The sequence below is a fragment of the Schistocerca piceifrons genome, unplaced genomic scaffold, assembly GCF_021461385.2.
Source record: "Schistocerca piceifrons isolate TAMUIC-IGC-003096 unplaced genomic scaffold, iqSchPice1.1 HiC_scaffold_2315, whole genome shotgun sequence".
NCBI classification, from domain to species: domain Eukaryota; kingdom Metazoa; phylum Arthropoda; class Insecta; order Orthoptera; family Acrididae; genus Schistocerca; species Schistocerca piceifrons.
The window spans coordinates 86845-114798 of NW_025728246.1; the positions used below are offsets into that span (position 1 = coordinate 86845).

A 27954-nucleotide genomic window follows, 5' to 3' on the forward strand; every position below is an offset into this window, starting at 1 on the left:
GCCCAAGATTCGTCAGACTTTGATTTTCTACTGTGCTGCTAGGACGCGTGATTTTAAGAACACGTATGAATATTACTACTCTGTCCTGCGTGAACTATATGACGCGGCGGGTACCTCTCCACTGCGGATCCATGATGTTCGTCGTATTAAAGCCAAGCTCTTGAGCCTTAAACGACGACAGATGGATGGTCTGCGAGTTAAGTCGAAACCTCACTCTCTTGTTGAAGGTGAACTGACATCCTTGTACCACCTGCTACGGCATCAGACTCGTCGTCGTCGCTCCTTCATCTCTTCTCTTACGGTGGATGATGGGCGACAGCTTAGTGCACAGGAGGAAATGGTTCGTGCTCTTCATCAGTATTACACTAGTCTCTATTCTGCCGATGATTCTGGTGAGTCTCTTTCGGATGATGTCTTTGGGGATCTAACTGCGACGATCGCGCCTGACGCGAACGGCGAATTTCTCCGGGAGTTCCAGGTAGATGATGTTTTCGATTTTATTGCTCGCTCTCCGTCCAGTAAATCGCCGGGTCCAGACGGCCTGCCTAAAGAATTTTATCTCCGTTTTTGGCCTCTTTTGGGTGGCATTTTTACGCAGATTTTAAATGAGATTGTCAGAGGGATGGATGTGCCTGCCGATTTTAAAGTAGGGAAAATTGTTTTAATTCCGAAGTCCTCTGGTCGTTTATCTGCTGCCAATCTTCGTCCGCTCACATTGCTGAATTTTGACTATAAGACAGCTGCTAGAGCGCTCAATAGCCGGCTGTCTTCTCTGCTTCGGGGTGTGATTGGTGCACATCAATGTTGTTTTCATGATAGATCTATTCTGACACCAGTAGCCGAATATCGGGATGTTGTCTCGGTTGCGGCGGTTACAAACGTACATTGTGCCTTTGCCTTCCTTGATTTTTATAAGGCTTTTGATCACGTCAGTCATGTGTTTTTAGATCGTGTTTTAGGTACAATAGGTTTTAACGCTTCATCACGTGGTGTTCTTGGCAATTTGTACAGGGGAATAACAGCTCGGGTGTCTGTCAATGGGCAGCTGACGCCGCCCATTGCTATCCGCCGCGGAGTGCCTCAGGGTAGTCCGCTCTCTATGTCTTTATTCGTTTTGTCCCTGGAACCGCTGCTTCGGACTATTGCTCTCAAGCTTCAGGGTATGTCCCTCTCTGGTGGGAAGCTCTCGGTTAAGGCATATGCGGATGATGTCGTTGTTCTCCTCCGTCAACGAGATGATATCCCGTTGTTGAAAGGGGCAGTTTGATGCATACTGTCGTGTCTCTGGAGCGCGTCTCAATCAGGGTAAATGTAAGTTCCTTGATATTCGAGGATTTCGCGATGCTGACGTCCCTTGGGCCACTTTTGTCGATCGCCATACGTCCTTGGGGATTATCATTGATCGGTGTCCTCTAAAAATGGCGGCTCTCAATTGGAAATCTGTCACCGAGAAGATACAGGGGGCTCTGATGGTCCATGAGCAGCGCTCTGCTACCATTTTGCAAAAAGTCCGAATTTTAGACACCTACGTCCTATGTAAAGCTTATTATGTTGCTCAGCTGTTCCCACTTCCCATGATGGTGGCGAAAAGGTTGCGCCAATTGTCTAGCAGGTTTATATGGAAGGGCCATCTATTCAAGTTACGTTACGAGGTAATGACGAAACCGCGTCTCTCCGGAGGCATGGGCCTCTCTGACATTACTCGCAAGGCGTCTGCTTTGTACGTCCGCCGAACGACTCTAATTGTTACGCAAGAAGTGACTTCAATTACATCCAGGCTTTTTACTGTTGTGCGTCCGGCGAGCCTTGCTCCACCTGTCGATGTCGGACGCCTAAATTTTAAGTTGAAACACATTCGGGAATTTTACATTGCGGTGAGTTACCTCGGTGACGTCTTCTTGCGGCGACCGGTGCCAACGACCAAGAGCTTGATTGCCCGCTGGGAGGGGCTGGCCAGTCCCAATCCAATAGAACTGGCGTCTCCATCCGTGTCCTGGAGGAACGTCTGGAAGAACGTTAGTCTGCCGATCCACTCTATGGCCGTGGCGTCCACGTGGTATAGGGTAATAAATAATTTGGTTCCCACCAATGTACGACTGCACCGTATTGGTCTTTCTGACACGGACACCTGTACTCGGTGTGGTCTCCTGGATACCCTTGAACATCGATTCACCTGTTGTGGGCACCTTGCTAATTGGCGTTGGCTCAGGAAACAACTTGCTTTTGTCACTAGGTCTGCTGAAGCCGCTTATACTATTGACATCATCGTCCGGCCCGATTCTTCCTTTTTTCCGCGGACGAAGCTCCATACCGTCATGTGGTTGATTGGCCATTTCGTACATTTTGTCAACAGTTGTCATGAAGAGGATGGACACCTAGCGTTTCGGCAGTACATGCTTACAGCTTACTGGCAGCGCTTGCGATTGCCAGGCCTCCGAGATGATTTTGCCAATATGCTTAGCCTGACATTTGAAAGAGAGGGTGTTGGCTAAGGTCACCTGTGTGAGCCATTTTCTTTTATACTGTTTCTGGATTTCCCGCCTTTATATATGTTTCTTCTCTACACCAGGACTGAAGTTTTCGTGTTTTAATCCTTATTTCAGTCAGCAGTCTACATTATATAGTCATGTTTTAGGATTTTAATTTCAGTACTGAAAAAAAAAAAAAAAAAAAAAAAAAGGTGGCTAGGATACCTGGCTCTCACCCAGGAGGCCCGGGTTCGATTCCCGGTACCGGAAAAGCGCGTTTTTGTTGTAGTAAGTTTAAAAAAAAAAAAAAAAAGTGGTTAGGACATTGCGTTGTGGCCGCAATAACCCAGGTTCGAATCCTGGTCACGGCAAATTTTAAAGTTTTGCCTTGCTGTCGCTGCAGTGACGATTGTGACTCAGTGTTTGAAATCACGGTGCCCTCTTCATAAAAAAAAAAAAAAAAAAAAAGTGGTTAAGGCGTTGGACTGCTAATCCAATGTGCTCTGCACGCGTGGGTTCGAATCCCATCCTCGTCGAAGAATTTTACGTAAAGCACCCATTTCGGATCACGCCTTCTACATGCGAAACGCCACTCAGTAGTAGCAATGGAACGTGTAGGTGAAAGTTAACATCCGTAAGAAATACGAAACTAAACCGCCTACCAACTGGAAATACACAACATTCGATAGCGTACGTCTTTCGAATCAAACATCATCTCAAGATCTATAAACGAATCGAAGTTTGGCACCATGGTGGTGTTTGGGAACGGTGCGTTCTCATTCATATTTAAGTGCTTACTTATCGCAGTCATTTTAACGTATCGAGCCTATAATACCTCCAACCGTAGCGCAACTGTCGCCTTTCGACAGTTTGCTTTCCATCCGGCCGCCGTATACGGAAGCGATCTGATAGGGCCTGGCTCCATCGCCAACAGCAGGAGCCTCTGGTCTCACAATTCGGCTACGAAGAACGTGGTTTGCTCTTCGGAAGAAACTTGAAAGCAACATCAGCGATGAGGTCAACGAAGGTGACAAATAAATGTTTCGAATCGAGATAATCGCGGCGTTGCAGTAGTTGTTATACTGAATGCACAGGACATTTTTCATTTGCATTAGACAACGCTACACGACGATTCGGTGCTTATTTCTGCAGTAAGTAAGTGGGCCGACTACTTTCCTCCGATCGGATACCAACGTGGACGGATGCCATCATTAAATGATTCACGAGTGGGAGCTTGGTCAGCTGCACTGCAGCAGGGCGTTACAGCGTGTACACCAGCCACAGTACGATGCGATTTCGATTCGACAAACGACTTCTTTCCGTAAGGACTAGCGAGGGACGCAGTTTCCGATGCATCAGACGAGGTGGCCGAGTGGTTAAGGCGTTGGACTGCTAATCCAATGTGCTCTGCACGCGTGGGTTCGAATCCCATCCTCGTCGAAGAATTTTACGTAAAGCACCCATTTCGGATCACGCCTTCTACATGCGAAACGCCACTCAGTAGTAGCAATGGAACGTGTAGGTGAAAGTTAACATCCGTAAGAAATACGAAACTAAACCGCCTACCAATTGGAAATACACAACATTCGATAGCGTACGTTTTTCGAATCAAACATCATCTCAAGATCTATAAACGAATCGAAGTTTGGCACCATGGTGGTGTTTGGGAACGGTGCGTTCTCATTCATATTTAAGTGCTTACTTATCGCAGTCATTTTAACGTATCGAGCCTATAATACCTCCAACCGTAGCGACAGTTTGCTTTCCATCCGGCCGCCGTATACGGAAGCGATCTGATAGGGCCTGGCTCCATCGCCAACAGCAGGAGCCTCTGGTCTCACAATTCGGCTACGAAGAACGTGGTTTGCTCTTCGAAAGAAACTTGAAAGCAACATCAGCGATGAGGTCAACGAAGGTGACAAATAAATGTTTCGAATCGAGATAATCGCGGCGTTGCAGTAGTTGTTATACTGAATGCACAGGACATTTTTCATTTGCATTAGACAACGCTACACGACGATTCGGTGCTTATTTCTGCAGTAAGTAAGTGGGCCGACTACTTTCCTCCGATCGGATACCAACGTGGACGGATGCCATCATTAAATGATTCACGAGTGGGAGCTTGGTCAGCTGCACTGCAGCAGGGCGTTACAGCGTGTACACCAGCCACAGTACGATGCGATTTCGAATCGACAAACGACTTCTTTCCGTAAGGACTAGCGAGGGACGCAGTTTCCGATGCATCAGACGAGGTGGCCGAGTGGTTAAGGCGTTGGACTGCTAATCCAATGTGCTCTGCACGCGTGGGTTCGAATCCCATCCTCGTCGAAGAATTTTACGTAAAGCACCCATTTCGGATCACGCCTTCTACATGCGAAACGCCACTCAGTAGTAGCAATGGAACGTGTAGGTGAAAGTTAACATCCGTAAGAAATACGAAACTAAACCGCCTACCAATTGGAAATACACAACATTCGATAGCGTACGTCTTTCGAATCAAACATCATCTCAAGATCTATAAACGAATCGAAGTTTGGCACCATGGTGGTGTTTGGGAACGGTGCGTTCTCATTCATATTTAAGTGCTTACTTATCGCAGTCATTTTAACGTATCGAGCTTATAATACCTCCAACCGCCTTTCGACAGTTTGCTTTCCATCCGGCCGCCGTATACGGAAGCGATCTGATAGGGCCTGGCTCCATCGCCAACAGCAGGAGCCTCTGGTCTCACAATTCGGCTACGAAGAACGTGGTTTGCTCTTCGAAAGAAACTTGAAAGCAACATCAGCGATGAGGTCAACGAAGCTGACAAATAAATGTTTCGAATCGAGATAATCGCGTCGTTGCAGTAGTTGTTATACTGAATGCACAGGACATTTTTCATTTGCATTAGACAACGCTACACGACGATTCGGTGCTTATTTCTGCAGTAAGTAAGTGGGCCGACTACTTTCCTCCGATCGGATACCAACGTGGACGGATGCCATCATTAAATGATTCACGAGTGGGAGCTTGGTCAGCTGCACTGCAGCAGGGCGTTACAGCGTGTACACCAGCCACAGTACGATGCGATTTCGAATCGACAAACGACTTCTTTCCGTAAGGACTAGCGAGGGACGCAGTTTCCGATGCATTAGACGAGGTGGCCGACCGTGTCTCGCCGCGTCAGCCGTGCTGTGCGGACGTGTGCTGAGTTTCGTGCGCCGCGGTCTGCTGTGCTTCGGCGTGGTAAGTCGCAGTGCGTCTTGCATCGTTGCAGAACTTATACGCATATTGAAATTTGAAATATGAATCCGTGATGGCCCACTTGAACAGACAAGATACTTTGAAATTCTCGTTTGATCGTAATTACGCCCGACCTAAACTACACGAAATCGAAGATTGGTTGGAATACGAAGTGAAAGTTGATTCAGAGGATGTCATTGGAATGCATCTTTCGATAGTGAGCAGCGTTGTATTTGTGAAATTGAGGAATGCTAACTTACGTGACAAAATAGTTGAGTCTTGCGGAGGAAGTATGAAATTTAAGCATTGTGATGGAAACGTAGGCGAAGTCACCGTAACACATGCAGGGTTTGGAATACGAACTATCAGGATATTCGAACTACCATTCGAAGTACCGGCGGAACAAATAAACGCAGTGATAGCGCCGTACGGTAAAGTTCTCAGTAATGTTGCCGAACGGTGGTCCAACGCGCGCAAATTCCAAGTTCTCAACGGAGTGAGGCAATTAAAGGTCGATTTGCACAAACATGTACCGTCATACATCAGCGTCTGTGGATACCGAGGTATCGTTATATACGACGGCCAGCCGAGGACGTGCGCGGCGTGCAACTCTCCCGGCCACGTCCGCGCGGAGTGTTTACAGCGGCGAGTGGCGCAGCTGCCGGCTGGCGAGGCGCCGCGACCGCCGGCTATGACTGCGCTGCCAGCGACTTACGCTACGGCTGCCCGCGGCCAAGTCCTGACCCCAAGCCCTGATGTGAATTCGGAGAACCATCCCACCCGAATGGAAGCCCAGATTGCCACCACTGACACAACAGAAGCTAGACCACCCGAACCTAAGGAAATCGTGACAGCTGTAACGGTTTCAACACAACAGCCACCGAAAGATATTGGGAGCCACAGCAAATTATCCGATTCCTCCGCTGTTGAGAATGACATGCAAGAACCATCCCGGAATGAGCAACCTCATAGTGAACCGATTTCTCTATTGACACCATCATCCACCAAGAGCACGGTCGACAATTTAGCTCGAAACACCACCCGCTTAGAAGATTTGAAGAATGCTGAGGAAGACAACATCAGACAGCAGCCGGTGAAACCTAAACGGCAAACACGAAAACAGAGCCCTGAAGAGATTCAAGAACTGGAGAAAAAACTCTCCCGTACCAAAAAATTCTTAAAATAGATCGAAGCGGAAAGCAAGGCGTGGTAGACATCGGAAAACCAGACATCCCCAACCCGAATGAGGACGTACAGATGAACCTCGCCCCTCCAATTGAAGAACCAATGGACACTGTTGAGCGTTGCGGAACTGATACGGGGACAGCATGGTCTGACGACACTGAATGCGCTTAGTTGGACTACCGAATGACGCAGGCGTATAAATTCGCCACGATCAATGTAAACAGAATAGTTTCGGACGTAAAGTTACAATCTGTGAAGGACTACTTATATGCCGCCGACATTGACATAGCGATGTTACAAGAGGTAGTTACAACCAAAATAGCGGATGTGTACGGATATGAGGCGATCTTAAACATAGGCAATGAATGTGGAACAGGAATACTGTTCAAACACGGCATACCATGTACAGCAAAAGCAATACTTGAATCTGGACGAGGCATAACTGCACAAATATATGATCTGCTTCTTGTTAATATATATGCTCCCTCTGGATCCAGCGGAAAACGAGCAAGGGGCAACCTGTTCCGGGACGAAATTGTCCCATTAATAACGGATCCTCGACTGCACATAATTTTGGGTGGAGATTTTAACTGCGTATTGCGTCCAGAAGATCAAATCCCGAACTTCAACTTTTGTGAGGAGCTGTTGCTGTTAATTAACGGGCTCGATATGATAGATGCTTGGTGCCACCTTCGCCCGCACACCCGAGGATACACGTACGTATCCAGTACTTCGGCAAGCAGACTAGACAGGCTGTATGTAACGAAAGGTTTTATCCATAATGTAACTGACTGTGAAATTTGGCCTCTTAACTTCTCGGATCACTGCGCATTTCATATAACCGCGAAGCATACTAAACAAAAAACATTCCTGGGAAGGGGCGTATGGCAGCTAAACGTGTCACTTTTGGAGGACGCAGTACTGAAACAGGAGGTCCATGCTACATGGCAGCGTTGTCTTCGGATGCAATCCAGATATCCTACACGCATCATGTGGTGGCTACAGTCTGCGAAACCGCAGATAAAAAAATGCATCGCACGATATGGTCGCATGAAAGCGCACTGGCGAAAACGCACCTTGGAGTATCACTTTCTTTGCCTCCGCGAACTATATGATGACCCCATGGGATTAGTAGCAAACAGCTCTAGAATAAAACGCACCAAAGCAAGAATAACGGCGTTGGTACGACAATCACTAGAGGGGAAAAAAGTTCGATCGCGTCCTCCGATTGAACTGACGCAGGAGAATACGTCCGTATATCACGTGATACGGGAAGCCAAGAGAGGTAAACAAAAGTTAATCCACACTCTCAGTGATGAACAGGGGAACGAATACGATCAACAAGTCACAGTTAAAAACTACGTGGTGCAACATTATACAGATTTTTACTCCGCATCGGCGACTGACACGACGGAAAGTGAGCCGCTTTTATCCAACATTCAATCCACGGTCCATCCGACTGACAACGCCGACCTTGTAGCCCACATAACTGAGGAAGAAGTATGTGTCATAATCAAAGACTCGCCTACAAAGAAATCTGCTGGTTTAGATGGCCTACCCATAGAATTTTATGCTTGTTTTTGGCACATCATAGGACCGGAATTCACCAAAATATGCAATGAATTATTGGGAGACGTGCAGATGCCATCTCAGTTTACCGAAGGAATGATTGTACTGATCCCCAAAAAACCACGTAGCGCTACGCTGAAGGATTTTCGACCACTAACACTCCTCAATTCCGACTATAAAATCTTCACCCGACTCATAAACTGTAGACTGAAGACGGTACTGCCGAAAGTACTTGGCCCTTATCAAATGAGTGCTGTCCCAGGGAGATCAATGTCGAATGCACTATGTGAATATAGAGACATAATATATTTGTCGTGGCTATGCAAATGCAATGTTGGTCTCATGTTTTTAGACTTCGATAAGGCTTTTGACCGCATCAACCACCACTTTCTACTAACTGTAATGCAACGGATGGGATTCAGTGCTCATTTTATTCAGATCATACGCAAATGTATAGTCGGCACTTCCTCTCGAATCAAAATTAATGGTCAGCTAAGTTCACCAGTCCCGATCAAGCAATCAGTGAGGCAAGGCTGCCCTCTTTCTATGGCACTATACGCAATCGCCGTAGAACCGTTACTGTTAAACCTGCATCACAGGTTACAAGGTCTACAGGTGTTGGGTACAAAAACCGTGTGTCACGCTTATGCTGATGACGTCAGTGTAGTAGTTAACACGCACTCAGAAATGGAAGTCGTTCAACAAATAATCCACGCTTACGCCACTTCTTCCGGAGCCAAACTCAATGAACAAAAATCGAAAATTTTACCTGTCGGACCCCATATGGAGACCATTCCAAGAACATGGCTACAAAGAACAGAGAAGACGAACCACTTAGGTATGATTCTAATGGCCAACCCAAGAGAGATGACAGTAGCCAACTGGGACCATAAACTGCATATATTCAGGGCTACTCTCCGTGAACACAAAACTAGAACGCTCAATCGGATACAGAGATCTCTATTGATTAACAGCTATGCGCTAAGCAAAATATATCACATCGCAGCAGTGTTACCAGTACCCAAGGATACAGCGCAAAAGCTGTTAGCTGCAGCGTATTGGTTCATATGGAGCGGAAACATCTTTAAGGTCGCTATGCCAACCATAGTGTTAACCCGCGCCGCTGGTGGTTTGGGCGTCAAAGACATCAAGAACCAATGCACTGCCGTATATATGGACCGAATCTGCAAAATACTGCAGTCACCCCATCCGACAATTACGAAAACGTTATTCAACAGGTTAGCCCCAACGAGCAATAAGGCCCCAGTCGATGTTGGTCGCATCAGCGCTCAGCTCGATCACGTCCGGACTTATTACCTGGAAATGAGCTATATTCAAGACACTTCACAGCTGCTTAACACCAGAAGGACCTATTACCACCTCACGAGACACCATAGGCAAAACCCAATTGAAGCGAAATATCCAGCGGTCAACTGGAGTAACGTCTGGAAAAACATTAACAATCCCATCCTCCACTCCAAAGTAGTGTCCAAGTGGTATGACATTGTGAACGAGAAGGTCCCCACAGGTGAAAAGTTGCACAATATCAAAATGAAGCAGAGTCCGTACTGCGATCATTGCCATACTGTAGATACCTTGGCACACTTTCTCATCTGCCGCGACCAATACCACATATGGAACTGGACTAGAAAAAAACTCGCAATAATTACTAGAACCACAGACTCTGCTATAACACTTAAAGATGTACTTCAACCAGACTGGCATTTCTTTCCTGCAACAAAGCACAATAGCTATGTTTGGGTTATCGGCCAGTTTGCATATTTTGCAGTTACGAATACACATGCGAGTATAGACGAGTACATACAGTATATAATGGAAGAGCACCACAACCTTCAAACGAGTCGGAAATACAAAGCTTTGTTTCAAAATTTCTTACTTCACACTTTGCCATAATGAAGCGGTATTTTTTTTTTTTTTGTGCACAACACTACAGCGAGTTGATACTACTTGTGCTTCATTATAATTAAGTTGGCATTTATTTATTTATTTTTATAGTACGGCAGGTGAAAGTGCCTCAGGAAAACTAATTTTGCCAGAAGCCGTAACATAAAACACATCAGAAGTGCTTGATTGATTTCATGTTCTTCTGTTTCACGGGTATTGGACAGATTGTCACGGCAAGAAGATGTATTCAGTTCCTTTATATATTATTTAAAAAAAATAATGAAAAAATAAATAAAAAAGTAGGTTAAGTTAGGGTGAAAGTGGCGGTGGCAACAGAATTTTTTTTTTTTTTTTTTTAGGTTAGATAGGAGTTTGAGGGTGATATGGATGATAGGGGCCAACACCTGAAGTGGAAGAGGTCCAGGAAAATAAAAATAAAAATAAAAGCGCCGTGGAAACGCGCTACCCCGAGAAAAAAAAAAAAAAAAAAAAGGGGGGGTAGCGTCTAAAAAAAAAAAAAAAGAGTGGTTAAGGCGTTGGACTGCTAATCCAATGTGCTCTGCACGCGTGGGTTCGAATCCCATCCTCGTCGAAGAATTTTACGTAAAGCACCCATTTCGGATCACGCCTTCTACACGCGAAACGCCACTCAGTAGTAGCAATGGAACGTGTAGGTGGCAGTTAACATCCGTAAGAAATACGAAACTAAACCACCTACCAATTGGAAATACACAACATTCGATAGCGTACGTCTTTCGAATCAAACATCATCTCAAGATCTATAAACGAATCGAAGTTTGGCACCATGGTGGTGTTTGGGAACGGTGCGTTCTCATTCATATTTAAGTGCTTACTTATCGCAGTCATTTTCACGTATCGAGGCTATAGTACCTCCAACCGTAGCGCAACTGTCGCCTTTCGACAGTTTGCTTTCCATCCGGCCGCCGTATACGGAAGTGATCTGATAGGGCCTGGCTCCATCGCCAACAGCAGGAGCCTCTGGTCTCACAATTCGGCTACGAAGAACGTGGTTTGCTCTTCGAAAGAAACTTGAAAGCAACATCAGCGATGAGGTCAACGAAGGTGACAAATAAATGTTTCGAATCGAGATAATCGCGTCGTTGCAGTAGTTGTTATACTGAATGCACAGGACATCTTTCATTTGCATTAGACAACGCTACACGACGATTCGGTGCTTATTTCTGCAGTAAGTAAGTGGGCCGACTACTTTCCTCCGATCGGATACCGACGTGGACGGATGCCATCATTAATTTATCGTAGATCGCTGGAAGAACGTAAAGTACCTAGCGACTGGAAGAAAGCGCAGGTCGTTCCCATTTTCAAGAAGGGTCATAAATCAGATGCGAATAATTATAGGCCTATTTCGGTTACGTCAATCTGTTGTAGAATAATGGAACATGTTTTGTGTTCTCGTATTATGACGTTCTTAGATAATACAAATCTCCTTCATCATAACCAACATGGATTCCGCAAACAGAGATCATGTGAAACTCAGCTCGCCCTATTTGCCCAAGAAATTCACAGTGCCGTAGACACTGGCGAGCAGATTGATGCCGTATTCCTGGACTTCAGGAAGGCATTTGATACGGTTCCGCACTTACGTTTAGTGAAAAAAATACGAGCTTACGGAATATCGGACCAGGTTTGTGATTGGATTCCGGATTTCCTAGAAGAAAGAACACAACATGTCATTCTTAACGATTCAAAATCTGCAGATGTAGAGGTAATTTCGGGAGTACCGCAAGGAAGCGTGATAGGACCTTTATTGTTTAAAATATACATAAATGACTTAGTTGACAGCATCGGTAGCTCCGTGAGGCTATTTGCAGATGACACGGTTGTCTACAAGAAAGTAGCAACATCAGAAGACTCGTACGTACTCCAGGAAGACCTGCAGAGGATTAATGCATGGTGCGACAGCTGGCAGCTTTCCCTAAACGTAGATAAATGTAATATAATTCGCATAGATAGGGGCAGAAATCCATTCCAGTACGATTATGCCATAGGTGGTAAATCATTGGAAGCGGTAACGACCGTAAAATACTTAGGAGTTACTATCCGGAGCGATCTGAAGTGGAATGATGACATAAAACAAATAGTGGGAAAAGCAGGCGCCAGGTTGAGATTCATAGGAAGAATTCTAAGAAAATGTGACTCATCGACGAAAGAAGTAGCTTACAAAACGCTTGTTCGTCCGATTCTTGAGTATTGCTCATCAGTATGGGACCCTTACCAGGTTGGATTAATAGAAGAGATAGACATGATCCAGCGAAAAGCAGCGCGATTCGTCATGGGGACATTTAGTCAGCGCGAGAGCGTTACGGAGATGCTGAACAAGCTCCAGTGGCGGACACTTCAAGAAAGGCGTTACGCAATACGGAGAGGTTTATTATCGAAATTACGAGAGAGCACATTCCGGGAAGAGATGGGCAACATATTACTACCGCCCACATATATCTCGCGTAATGATCACAACGAAAAGATCCGAGAAATTAGAGCAAATACGGAGACTTACAAGCAGTCGTTCTTCCCACGCACAATTCGTGAATGGAACAGGGAAGGAGGGATCAGATAGTGGTACAATAAGTACCCTCCGCCACACACCGCAAGGTGGCTCGCGGAGTATAGATGTAGATGTAGATGTAGATGTAAATGATTAACGAGTGGGAGCTTGGTCAGCTGCACTGCAGCAGGGCGTTACAGCGTGTACACCAGCCACAGTACGATGCGATTTCGAATCGACAAACGACTTCTTTCCGTAAGGACTAGCGAGGGACGCAGTTTCCGATGCATCAGACAAGGTGGCCGAGTGGTTAAGGCGTTGGACTGCTAATCCAATGTGCTCTGCACGCGTGGGTTCGAATCCCATCCTCGTCGAAGAATTTTACGTAAAACAGCCATTTCGGATCACGCCTTCTACATGCGAAACGCCACTGAGTAGTAGCAATGGAACGTGTAGGTGGCAGATAACATCTGTAAGAAATACGAAACTAAACCGCCTACCAATTGGAAGGACACAACATTCGATAGCGTACGTCTTTCGAATCAAACATCATCTCAAGATCTATAAACGAATCGAAGTTTGGCACCGTGGTGGTGTTTGGGAACGGTGCGTTCTCATTCATATTTAAGTGCTTACTTCTCGCAGTCATTTTAACGTATCGAGCCTATAATGCCTCCAACTGTAGCAGTTCGATATCCATCCGGCCGCCGTATACAAAAGCGATCTGATAAGGTCTGCCTCCATCGCCAACAGCAGGAGCCTCTGGTCTCACAACTCGGCTACGAAGAACGTGGTTTGCTCTTCGAAAGAAACCTGAAAGCAACATCAGCGATGAGGTCAACGAAGGTGACAAATAAATGTTGCGAATCGAGATAATCGCGTCGTTGCAGTAGTTGTTATACTGGATGCACAGGACATATCTCATTTGCATGAGACAACGCTACACGACGATTCGGTGCTTATTTCTGCAGTAAGTAAGTGGGCCGACTACTTTCCTCCGATCGGATACTGACGTGGACGGATGCCATCATTAAATGATTCACGAGTGGGAGCTTGGTCGGTTGCACTGCAGCTGGGTATTAGACGTTAACATCGGCCCAGTACAATGCGTTTTCGAGTCGACAAATGTCTTATTTCCGCAAGCACTCACCAAAGGCACAGTTGTAGTTCCAGCAGACGAGGTGGCCGCGGTCGTACGTGCTTGTTTCTTGCTCCGCATACGTTAGCGCTATCGCCGGTGTGTTGTGTTTACGTACAGCTGTCTGTGCATTTTCGTAGTATAATTGTGTGTGGCGGTCCTGATAAGTGTTTTTGAAGTGCTATCGTCCGTTCTCAGTTTCGTTCTTCGTCGCGATTTCGGTTTTTACCGGAATTTCGTCGGAACAGAAGGCTATGTCTGCCACCGTCAGGAAGAATACGTTAGTCTTCTCGCTCGAGAAGGAAACCCGGCCCGTCCAACCCACTGCACTGGAGATCCGTGATTGGCTCACAGAGGTAATCTGCATCAATTCTGACTCTGTTCATGCCACGCAGTTAGATGCTGAAAAATACTGTGTTGATGTTAAATTTCTGAACTCCGTGACTGTCGATAGGTTACTTGCAAAAAGGGGATAATTTGTTGAATTTGTTCATCGAGACGGTTCAAAAAGTGATGTTTCTGTACGAAAAGCTGATATCATGTACACCAATGTGAGGATTTTGAATGTTCCTATTGAAGTTGACAATCAGTTGATCAGAGACGCTCTATCTAAATATGGGGAAGTTAAATCAATCTATAACGAAAGATGGTCGAAACTGTACAAGATACAGTGCTATAATGGCATTAGGTCCGTCGAAATGGAGGTGAAAGCCAATATTCCGTCCCATATATCTGTTTCAGGTCACAAAGCACATGTTGTTTATTCTGGACAGGAGCGTACGTGTAATATTTGTAATGAGACAGGTCATTTCAGACAAGATTGTCCACGCCGTGTTTTTGTCCTCCGGAATAATCTAACACAGCGTCAAAAACTGACCCTCAGCGACGTCTTACCAAGTAGCAACTCCCTTCCTTCGGATAATGACGGTGGTGCAGGTACTTCTACAACGCCCGCCATAACTAACACAGAGTTCCCGCCTCTGAAAGTTGTAACAAGTCACCCTTCTGTTCCCGAATGCGTCTTCAGAATAAGAAACGACCGTTGGAAACGACTGATGACGGCTCTGAGGACGAGTCCTCCCGTAATTCCCCCTCCACCCGCAAACAGAAGCAGTGTGATGCGGATGTGTTAGAGGAAACAGACAGTACATGTATGGACGTCATGACAGCGGCAGAGGCAACCCAACCGCTGTCGGCGGCCGCACAGGTACCAACAAACCCTGGAGGCGAAGCAGTAACGGTTGTCGCGGCGACGGACGAGCCGCACTCCAAACCCCATGAGGTGACGGAGCAGAACCGCATTCACGAACTTACGGACCCCCAACCAACCGATTCAGTCAGCGCTCTGGAGTTAGTGACGGAAGAGCAAGGAAGTGGAGGTCGTAAACTGCACGCTGTTGATTCAGCTTCGGTCTCAACAGTGGTAAAGATAGACAATGTGAAGGACAGCGCGTTGAGCCAAGATGACCAACGACGTAGACTCAAACCGCAACCTACTCTCAAAGCTTCACGTAACCAAAGCAAACAACAACCTGGACAAGATGACACAACGGCCAAGAATGTCCTGTATGAAATTGTCACGGAAAAACCTAAGGAGGTACCTTCAAGTAACATTAGTGATGCAAAGCCCCTATGTAAAACTAAAACCCGTGAAGTTAGGAATACTATACCGAAATGAAATTTTTCAAACCAACAAAAAAAGAAAAGGAAAAAAAATCCATTGTTGAGCCGCTTTCAGTTCTAATTGTACTACTGTCTTAGTCCTTTTTTTTCTCGGAGGAACCAAAAGCAGTGGTCTAAGTATTATTCATACACATAGGTATTTATCTGTAGATTGTTCTTGTAGGAGCTTATTGAAGTGGAGTACTTTTACCCCTTCTAGAAGCGGCGCAGATCCCTTTTTTAATTACTATTTTACTAGCATTTTATTCATTTATGTACATTTTTATGTAAACTAAATGTCCCAGGCGTATACACTTGCAACTATCAATATTAACAGGATTACATCCGCAACTAAAGTTGCAGCGCTCAAAGAGTACCTATACAAGTCAGGGACGGACATTGTTTTCCTACAAGAAGTTGTACTCACTAACCTGACAGTGCCAGGATATTTGGCAATTTTAAATGTCTCGCTTGACACCAATGTAGGGACAGCAATTTTAGTCAGGGAGGGAATCCCTGTCACAGATATTGAGTGATTGGACTCCGGCAGGGCGATAGGTATCAAAGTTTTTGGTTTTACACTTGTCAATCTGTATGCCCCTTCCGGTACATCCAATAGAATGGAAAGAGCACAGTTCTTTAAAGAAGAGATCATTTATTTATTGCGGAAAAACCCAAAGGATCTTATAATCGGCGGTGATTTCAATTGTGTGATTAATAAAAAAGACCAGGTTCCAAATTTTAATAGCTGCAACGAACTGAAGCGTTTCGTCACTGTTTTACAGCTTAAGGATGCTTGGGAAATAACGTACCCCACATTTGTGGCTTTCACATATATCGGTCCTCAATCACGAAGTAGAAGTGACAGACTCTACATATCGCAAAGTCTAGTCAGTTCCTTCATTAAAGCGGAGACGACTCCTGTCTACTTTTCTGATCATAGTGCCGTACTCGTTACCGTCAGCCTTATTGCGCAACCTACTCGTCGTTTCAGAAGTCAATGGCACCTTAACATGTCACTGATGCAGGAAGACGGACTAGAGGAAAGTTTGACAGAAGCGTGGGCGATGTGCCTCCGCTCCGCAAATAGGCATGTCTCAGTTCTAGACTGGTGGTGCAACAGGGCAAAGCCTAAACTGAGAAAAGTTCTCATTCATTCTAGTGTACAACGATCTAAAGACTTGAAAAATTCCATCGAATTTTATTACACCATGCTGAGAAATCTATATGAGCAGGCAGACACTTCCAACATCCGTCTGGCAGATATCAAGCAAACCAATGCCAAATTGCTCAGCATTAAAAGACAGCAGATGGAGGGTCTGAAAATAAAATCAAAGGCTAAAACAGTCGTGGAGGATGAACATGCTTCCTTGTACCATCTACTGAGGCACGAAAGAAATAGGAGACGCACCTTCATCGATGGACTTCAGTCTGAAAATGGCGAGACACTCATGACTCAGAGAGACATTGTCAATGCAGTGCACAAGTATTACGAAGACCTATACTCAGTCAGTCCGGTATGTGAAGAGTCCTTCGATGAGTACCTTAGTTCCATAGCTCCTCAGATGTCGGACGAGGAAAACGAAAACCTTCTCGTCGAGTGTACTAACGAAGAAATCTACAGAACCATCTGCAAGTCTCCTTTGAAGAAATCACCGTGACCGGATGGTTTGCCTGCTGAATTTTATATACGATACTGGCCTTTGATTGGTGACATGTTTACCCGAATCACAAACGAGGTACTTCAGGGAAAACAGATACCTTCTGTTTTTAAAGAGAGCACAATAGTACTCATTCCAAAAAATACTGCAAAAACAAACCTTAATAACTTTCGTCCTATCTCTCTGTTAAACTCTGATTATAAAATCATCGGCAGAATTATAAACAACAGACTCTCACAGCTCGCTACAAAGATAGTAAGCTCACACCAGTCACGTGTTCCTAATAGAAGTACTTTTAAAAGCATAGCTGAATATAGAGATGTAATTGCAATCACTGCTGTGACCAACATAAAATGTGCTATCATGTTTATTGACTTCCAGAAAGCTTTTGATCGTGTGGATCATAGATTCCTTAATGCCACACTGAAGAAAATAGGTTTCAATGAGCGCGTCCTAAGTGTGATTAGAAATATCGCAACAGGAATCCGCGCTTGTATATCAGTCAACAGCCAGAGGACAAAGCAGATCCAGATCAGGCGTGGCGTGCCTCAAGGAAGCCCCCTCTCAATGCTCCTCTTCGTGCTGTCTTTAGAGCCTTTTCTCCGCAGTGTTCATGTCAGCCTGACTCGCCTCACATTATCTGGTCACCGAACTGTTATAAACAGCTATGCCGATGATGTCGGAGTCGTACTGCGTAATGCCGAAGACATTTCGCAATTGGAAGTACTAATTAAGAAGTACTGTAGCCTCTCCGGAGCAAGTCTCAACGCAAACAAAAGCAAACTCTTAAACCTACGGGGTTTCCAACACACCACATTAGCCTGGGCCACAAAAGTCACCCAGTGCAAAGCACTGGGAATAACGCTGACGCCTTGTCCATTGAAAATGGCAGCTATCAATTGGAGAAATACGTCAGGACAAATTCTTGGAACAACAAGAGAAAACCTCTCCCGTAATATGAACGAGGTTCAGAGGGTACTTTTCATTAACAACTGCCTCCTCTCCAAGGGTTACTTTACAGCGCAGATCTTCCTGTTACCCAAAATGATTGGAAAACAGATAATGTCTACCATTGCCAGTTATCTGTGGAGAGGTGAAATATTCCGAGTAGATGCAACAACAGCGTCCTTAGATCCCAGGAATGGAGGTTTAGGGTTAGTTGACATTAGAAATAAGGCGTCTGCACTTTTTATAAAAAGGACCGCCACTATCCTTAGCGACCACGCTGACAGCATTACAACTAAATTATTTGAAGTTGTCAGGCCTGCAAGTCTATAGCCACCGGTGAATGTGCAAAAAATAAATAACTGGCTCCAGCACGTTCGAGTATATTTCGTGGAACTCAGCTATCTTGGCAGTGCCATAATCAACTCACGACGGATCACGGCCCGCGATATTCTGTGTCATCGAAAGAAAATGGAGGGGAGAAACAAATTAGAAAGAAAATATACACATTTTGATTGGGACGCCAATTGGGAAAATATTCATATGCGTGGTCTTGCATCCGACGTCAAATCAACGTGGTATAAAACAGTGGATGGGACCGTCAGCACTAATGAAAGGCTACATGCAATCGGCATTAGCGAAACGAATCTATGTCTCAAACGCAAACTGATCGATACGTTAGTGCACAGATTAACGTGCGGTGGGAATCTATAAATCTGTAGTTGGATTAGAGAACAACTTGCACTTCTTACGAGGTCTTCGGTAGAAAATTTTCCCCCTGTGACATTCCTCAGGCCTCAGACTCTCTATTTTCCCGCAGCAAAAAACAACTCCGTCCACTGGTTAATGGGACACTATGTCAATTACGTAATTAATCACCTGGGAACTGACAATTCCATTGAGTTTTACGTGAACATGAAGTTTGCTTTTTATAGAGACCTGAAATAAAAAGATCACAAGAAGAACTACGGCAATATGCTAAAAATAGTATTTGAGTGACTGGGCATTGGTTGACACGCAACTGAGATAAACACAAATCATTTCTTTAACCGAATGGACGCTTGTTTCTAAAAAAAAAAAAAAAAAAACAGGAAAAAAATTACAGCTTCATACTACTATCAATTATACTCTGCTAACACAGAAGGCTATTTTGTTCATTCCACAGCAGAAGCCGAAAAAAAAACAAAAAAAAATTAAAAAATTAAGAAAAAAAACCAAAAACCAGCATCGCAGGGTACAGATAAGTTTTTTTTTACGATTTTATTAGTAACATGGAAGTCTCATTTCTTCTAATGGAAGAGGCTATGTCTTTTTATTATTATTACTATTATAACTATCAACAAGACAACAAGGCTATGGCAATAGTGCCTTACCATAATATTTATTTTTTGCATTCAATAAAGTTTCTTCTCTTACAAGAAAAAAAAGCAAAAATAAAACAAACAAATTACTAAAAAAAAAACTAGAACAAGAACAAACATACACGTTCAGGATCCATTGCTTCATGCATTACTTTTCTGTTACAAAGAGGCATGTTTTTTGTTTTCAAGAAGCAGTGGGAATAAGGAAAAAAAAAATATAAAATAAATAAATACCACACACACTACAAACTATCAGCTTCAATTGCGAATGCCTCAACATGAACTAAATTTTTTGTGTAAAATGAAGGATCAATCGGTTCAGGAGTACGATGAACACAACGCATAGCTTGCATACTCAGTCACGAATATTATATTGAAGCATCTCAGCAACGGGACTGGGGGGAGACGTCATGGCCAGGCCTTAAGTCTCAGACCACTACCCGTTTTGCCTCCACCTGCCTCATGCTGCTAAGCTTCTATTCTCCGTTAAAAAATCATATAAGAAAAATTAAATAAAAAAAGAAAAAAAGAAAAAATAAAAAGAAAAAAAAAGTGGCTAGGATACCTGGCTCTCACCCAGGAGGCCCGGGTTCGATTCCCGGTACCGGAAGATAAAATAAAAAAAAGTGGTTAAGGCGTAAAAAAAAATTAAAGTGGTTATGGCGTCTGACAAAAAAAGTCGTTAAAAAAAGAAAAAAAAGTGGTTAAGGCGTTGGACTGCTAATCCAATGTGCTCTGCACGCGTGGGTTCGAATCCCATCCTCGTTGAGGAATTTTACGTAAAGCACCCGTTTGCGGTCACTCCTTCTCCATGCGAAACGCCACTCAGCAGTAACAACGAAGCGCGTACGTGGCAGATAGCGTGTGTATGAAATACGAGACAAAACTGCCTACCAGATGAAAGTGCACAACATTCCACAGCGTATGCCCTTCGAATTAAACATCATTTCGAGATCTATAAACCAATCAAATTTCGGCTCCAGCGAAGAGTATGTTGGTATTTGCGAACGACGAGTTCTTATTTATAATTACGTGCATACCTGTCGCAGTCATTTTAACGTATCGATCCTATAATAACACATCTGCCAGTTTGTTCTGCGTCGGGCCGCCATATACAGAAGCGATTTGGCAGGGCCTACTGGAGAGACTTCACTTTGCAGACATCCGTCGCTAGTGGCCCCCCAAACACCAACCTCCATAGCAGACAGCACGACAATCTTCGGCTAGGAGGAACGTCAAAACCTTGAAAGCAATATCAGTGCAGCGCATCGAGATGTACGGTTCGTTGCAGTAAGCTGTAGAAAAGAATGCACAGCACATTTATGATTTGCATTAGACGACACTGCATGTCGATACAGTGCTTATTCCTGCAGTAAATAAGTGGGCCGGTGATTTTGTCCCGATCGGATATCGACGTTGACGGATGCTGTCATTAAAGAATTCGCGAGTGGGAGCTTGGTCGGTTGCACTGCAGCTGGGCATTAGACGTTAACACCGGCCCAGTACAATGTTTTAAATGCGTTTTCGAATCGACAAATGTCTTCTTTCCGCAAGCACTCGCCAAAGAAACAGTTGTAGTTCCAGCAGACGAGGTGGCCGAGTGGTTCGTAAGTCGGCTTTTTTCGGCCTTGGTGTGCGGACCTCCGGCGTGTGCTGTGCGCATTCTGGCTCTAGCTGCCGTCGCGTACGGACGTACTAGCCGCCGCTCCGTGAACACAGCGCTTACGCTAGTGTTTACTGTTTCGTGTGTACTGCTTTCTGTTCAGTGTTTAAACTGAGATCTGTTCTTCACCGGTTTTGTGTATTTGTTACGTCTTCGGTTATTCGTCGTTCTACGGATTTTCGATTTTGACCGTAATCCGACCGGTGCTGCACAATATGGCTGTCTCCATCAGGAAGAACACCCTGGTTTTTTCGTTTGAAAAGGAAACTCGCCGAGTTCAACCGTCTGCTCGCGAGGTGCACGAATGGCTGACAGAGGTAATTGGCATTAATCCGGATTCTGTTCGTATTACCCAGCTTGATCCCGACAACTACTGTGTGTTTGTTAAGTTCTTCAATCCGTTAATGGTTGATAAAATTCGTGATACGTTTGGCAACCAAGTCGAGTTTATCCATTGGGAAGGCACTAAGAGTATGGTTTGTCTCAAAAGGGCTGATACTACATATCGGACTGTTCGAGTTCTTAATTTACTCATTGAACTTGAAAACGAAAAAATTAAGGTTGCTCTGTCTCAATATGGGGATGTTAAAGAAATCATTAATGAACGCTGGTCGCCGCATTATAAAATACAGTGCTTTAATGGAATAAGGTCGGTTGAAATGGAAGTTAAGTCTAATATCCCGTCACATATCTCCGTTGTAAGTCACAAGGCCCACATTATTTATACTGGACAAATCCCTACATATCATGTCTGTAATGAGTCAAGTCATTTTCCGGCAGGATTGTCCCCGCCGTGTGTTTGTCTTAAAAACTAACCTCATGCAGCGACGCAAATTGACACTCAGTGAAGTTGTGGCAAACGGTACACCTGTCCAACCTGAAGATGATGTTGCTAAGGAAATTTCACCTGACATTCCTTGCAGTGTCACTGATTTTCCACCTATCGTAGCCCCGACGTATCTCGAATCTGTTCCCCCTGACAGTGATTTACAGAATAAAAAAAGGCCACTGGAGCGAAGCGATGATCATTCAGAAGATGAATTATCTCGCACCTGTCCCACAATCAGAAAACCATGACCTTCAGCTGACAAAGATTTAGTAGAAGCCGATTGTATGCACATTGATCCTGCAGTACCACCTGCCGCCAACAAATCGGATGTGGAAACGGAGGATCCTACCGACCAACAGCAACTGACAACAACTTTGAGTGTCACCGGCGTTGGTACAACAGTCGCCTCAACACGATCAACATGAGGAAGTGGCGGGTAAACATCGGCTCCACAACAAACTACGACAACAAGCCTCAGCTGGAAACAACGAGGAGAAAGCTGTTGCCAAACAACAGCTCACGAGTGTCGGTCGGACGGAAACAGCAACACAGAAGGCCGATGACTCGACAACACTATCGGCGTCTCACCCCACGGTACGACACAAACTCAAACCGCAGCCTAATCTTTCGACTTCTCGTAATCCATCGCAATCACAACAGTCGCAACCAGGGAAATCAGATTTGAAACAGAAGAATATCGGGTCCGAAATAGTGCGTGAGGAACTTGACGGCAGTCAAACCAAAAGTGTCGGCGAGATCCACCCCCACAGTAGTAACGATTAATGGATACTTGTTTACGGCTTAGTGACGTTGCGTTAGGACGGAAGGCCTCTATAGGTTGTTTTCTGTTTTGTTCCGTATGGTTTTTTCAATATTTTCTGTGATGTAGTTCGTATGACACACTGGGAGTCCTCAATGTCTAAGTTAAGCGTAATGTAGCCATGTCTCAAGCCTATACACTGTTAACCATAAATATTAACAAACTGCAATCCGACCTTAAAGTAGCAATGCTGCGGCAATTCGTTTACGAATCTGAAGCAGACATCATTCTACTACAGGAGGTGGCAGTCAAAAGTCTTGATATTCCTGGTTTCCAATCCACTGAAAACGTAGCTCACGAACTTCATACAGGCACGGCCATGCTAATCCGTAATGGTATCCCCGTCACAGAAGTCGAAAAACTTGAATCTGGTGGCGGTATTAGCTGCCAAATCTTTGATGTCACAGTTGTCAATGTGTACGCACCCTCCGGCAGCAGTTACAACTCAGCGAGAAGTGCCTATTTTAAAGATGAAGTCATTTATTTGCTTCGAAAGGACCCCGTTAACATTGTCCTAGGTGGTGATTTTAACTGCGTGGTACATCGGAAGGATCAGAGGCCACACTTTAATTACTGTCATGATCTTCAAGAACTCGTCACCAAGATTCGGCTGAAAGATACGTGGGAAATTCTGCATCCTACCCTGGTTAAATTTACTTTTTTTACCCCTACTTCAAGTAGTCGACTTGACCGAATCTATACATCGTTTCACATCAGCAACCGTGTTCTTGATACTGAAATTATTCCAGCTCCCTTCTCTGACCATTGTGCCTATGCTGTCACCTTAAATCTCGACAAGTAACCAACAAAGAGGTTCAAAGGACAGTGGATGCTTAACACTTCTCATCTTCAAGACCTGGAGCTTGAAGATGCCATTTGTGCAACATGGAATTTTTGTCTCCGCTCCATTAACAAGCACAGAACTAAACTTGAGTGGTGGACACACACAGCTAAAAGAAAACTGCGACAATATGTGATCTCTTACTGCTATCAGAAAGTGACGGATAACAAGAGGACAAAAGAATTTTATTATACCGTTTTAAGAGAATTCTATGACAAATCTCATGACGCCAACGTTTACGCTGCGCAAATCCAGAGAGTCAAAGCGAAGCTGTTAAGCATTAAGCGAAGGCAATTAGATGGCCTAAAAAGTAAAGCTAAGACCAAATCTGTTAGTGATAGAGAAATGACTTCTTTATACCATCTCATCAAACACCGTTCCAATCGTGTGCGGACCTTCATTAACGAACTAGCTACCCCAAACGGTGATCAGCTCGTGCACCAAAAGGACATTGTTCAGGGTTTTTATCACTATTATAGTGGAGACTTAATATTAGAAGAAGGGATGGGAACAATAACAGCTACTGAGGAATATAAATATTTAGGTGTGAAAATTACAAATGATGGGAAACAGGACAAAGAAATTAGATCAAGAATAAATTCTGGAAAGACGACAATCTCTTTATTGAATGGAATTCTCTGGGACAAACACATAACAACTGATAACAAAATAAGGATTTTTAAAACAATAGTTAGGAGCATTATTACATATGGTTCAGAAGTGTGGACAACAAAATGGCAACTGAAATCAAAATTATTAGCCACAGAAATGGATTTCTGGAGACGTTCAGCAAGAATATCAAGACGAGAAAGAATAAGAAATGAAGAAATCAGAAACAAGATGAAATGTAAAAATTCAATTATTGATTTCATCGAGCACAAACAACTTAAATGGTATGGACACATCAGACGAATGGAACAGGAAAGGCTACCAAAATGCATAATCGACTGGGTACCAATTGGAAGAAGAAAAAGGGGACGACCACCTGATACATGGAAACAGGGAGTTCAGTCATCAATGAGGAAGAACAACATTCCTGAAGATTTATGGACAAATAGAGAAGAGTGGAGAACAATAATTAGTGACTTACTGTAATCTAGAATAGGTGCTTGAAAAATGTACTCACATTGTAAATTCAGAATAATAATAATAATAGTGAATTATACTCAGACGAGCCACTTGATGAAAATCTGACGTCTGATTTCCTTCAGACTCTGGGCAGGAACTTAACAGCGGAAGACGACAATGAATTTCTTGCCGATTTCGCAGTTTCAGATGTCTTAGACTTAATTGTCGGTTCCCCTGCAAACAAATCCCCTGGTCCAGATGGTCTCCCCAAAGAATTCTATCACATATTTTGGCATGTCATTGGACCCACCCTTACGGACATTATTAATTAAGTCTTTCGAGGCCACAGAATACCGGACGAGTTGAAAGAAGGTAGAATAGTGCACATATCGAAACAACGAGGCCACAGGCAAATTGATAACTTCCGGCCTATCATGCTGCTAAATTTTGATTATAAGACTATTGCCAGAGTGATAAACAGTCGATTGATCTTGATAGTCCGGCATGTCATCAAAAATCATCAGTCTTGCATCCCTGGCAGAAGCGTAACGACGACAATAGCTGAAATCAGGGACGTAATTTCGATCACTGCGGCGACCAACATCAACTGTGCCCTACTGTTTGTCGACCTTTCTAAGGCTTTTGATCGTGTGAGTCACCGTTACATACTCCAGATCATGGAAAGGATTGGATTAGATAACATAGCAGTAACCTTACTCCGCAATGTCATCACAGGCATTACCACCCGATTGTGTGTTAACGGCCAGTCGACAATACCGATCACACTTAAGAGAGGGGTCCCACAGGGAAGTCCTCTCTCGATGTTGCTCTTTGCGTTTTCTCTGGAACCTGTCCTCAGAAAACTGGAGTCCACATTACCAGGTCTATCTATATCAAGAGCTCGTTTTGCAGTGCGTGCCTATGCCGATGATGTCACAGCAGTTATTCGTTGTGTAAACGACGTAAAGACGATTAAAACGGAAATCGACAACTACAGTAAGGTGTCTGGAGCTAAATTCAATGAAGGAAAATGCAAACTGGTTAACTTGAGAGGTCTTGAATATGTATCCATACCCTGGGCCCAAAAAGTGGACAATCCTAAGTCACTAGGTATCATCGTCGACAAATGTCCTCTTAAAATGGCGGCGAAAAACTGGAAAGCAGTTACGAACAGCATGCATGGTCTCATTGTTGAAAACAACTGGCGCTCTGCAAATTTGATTGAAAGGATCAAGATTGTCAATATATGTATTTTCTCCAAAGCATATTACTTGGCACAAGTATTTCCCATACCTAAAGTTCAGGCCAGAAAAACGTTGCAAATAGCTAGCAGATTCGTGTGGAAAGGGAATATTTTTAAACTCGACAGTGCCACGCAAACAAAATCACGACCCGACGGCGGGTTAGGGCTCACTGACATCCATGGAAAAGCCACCGCCCTTTTTCTGAAACAAACTTCGCGCCTAGTATACAGTCACGTCCCAAACATATCTGCAAGTCTGTTCCACGTCGTTCGCCCCGGAAACATGCACCCGCCCGTCGACATCAGCAATATAAACTTCCAGCTGAAACATGTAAGAGAATATTTCATTGAAACAAGTTATGTAGGCGAAAGCATCTTACGAAACCCGCATTTGACAACGAATGAAGTCATGCAGAAGTGGACTAAGATGCGTAAATGTAATACAATTGAGGCAAAAAATCCATCTTGTAACTGGAAGACCCTATGGAGGAACGTTAGTCTTAACATTCATACATGGGATGTTGCATCAACTTGATACCAGGTGGTGAACGATACCATTGCCACTAATGACAAATTACACAGAATAGGCTTACATCCCTCTGACAAATGTGTTAAGTGTAGTTTAATCGACACTTTGCTTCATCGTTTCACCTGCTGCGGACACTTAAACAACTGGCGATGGCTGAGGGAAAAACTCGGACTATTATCGAGAAGCTCGCCAGCGAGTATCTCGACCACTATCATCACGAACCCAGATAAGGACTACTATCCTATGGCTAAGAATACTACAATGATGTGGATATTGGCAAATTACGTGCATTATACGATCACCAGACGGGACGGCGACAACCTAGTCGAATTTTTGGCATACGTACATACTGCTTACTGGAGAATAAAACAAACGGGAAATTTGAAAAAAAATCTTTGGCAATATATTGGACATTGTTTTCGAAAAACAAGGGATCGGTTAGTCTGTTGATGATGCAGCAGCCCCTCTCATCTGTCCTTACCAAGCAGACAACTGTGACGAGTTCCAGTCTCAGCGTCAGTCATGTTCAAATTCATCTGACACCCACTGACAACGATCTTCACAGGTGAGGTGCTTTATCTCGTTACTGAGGCAAATATCAACTTAGTTCTACAAAGAGGGTATATCATTTACCTTACTTCTTGAACTTTTCATTAAATTTTTTTTTCACTCACATGAGCTTACCCCCCTTTGGTTCGGGGTTTAGAATAGGCCTGCGGTATTCCAGCCTGTCGTAAGAGGCGACTAAAAGGAGTCTCAAACGTTTAGGCCTTAATGTGATGGTTCCCATTAGGGTTTGACCTCCATTTTTCCAAATTCCACAGAAGTACGAGCCTTTTGGGGAAGGACACCTTACGTGGTGCACCATCAGTCCTCTGTGCCCTAAGGCCTTGGCACACTTGATCGTCTTGGCGTCGTAACTGCACCCTCCATCCGTCATTTTGGGCATACACACCTGATGGATTGAGTACGTAACGCCCTTAGTGCGTCACCATCTGCACCCACGATCACTATGGACTACCCATGGCACCCAAAATCCAGCAGGGTAGCCAGCCCATTGTGGTGGGGTCGTCATGTACCCTCTAGGTTGTAGCCCCCTGACAAAACAGGGATCGTACTGCCGATGCCTGAGCTGACACCTCCTCACGTAAGCCAAGGAGTCGATGCTCGTCTCACTGGGGCATCAGGTCTCCCGGCAACGGCCATCCTGCCAGGGGGCCTTTGCTGTGGCTGGGTGGCACCCATGCGGAGAGCCTCCGGTCGGAGTGGGTGGCATCAGGGCGGATGCCCCGCAATGAAGCGGGTGAAGTCTCAATCT

General features: G+C 44.5%; 4 non-coding genes across 4 annotated transcripts; all 4 read left to right on the top strand.

The window, feature by feature from the left end:
• Positions 1–3826: 3826 nt before the first annotated feature.
• On the top strand, positions 3827–3908 carry Trnas-gcu. Its single transcript has one exon. It is a non-coding gene; the product is annotated as a tRNA-Ser (tRNA).
• An 806-nt stretch (positions 3909–4714) lies between these two features.
• On the top strand, positions 4715–4796 carry Trnas-gcu. The gene has a single exon. It is a non-coding gene; the product is annotated as a tRNA-Ser (tRNA).
• Positions 4797–10844: 6048 nt separating this feature from the next.
• On the top strand, positions 10845–10944 carry Trnas-gcu. Its single transcript has one exon. It is a non-coding gene; the product is annotated as a tRNA-Ser (tRNA).
• A 2224-nt stretch (positions 10945–13168) lies between these two features.
• Positions 13169–13250, top strand: Trnas-gcu. The gene has a single exon. It is a non-coding gene; the product is annotated as a tRNA-Ser (tRNA).
• Positions 13251–27954: the final 14704 nt, after the last annotated feature.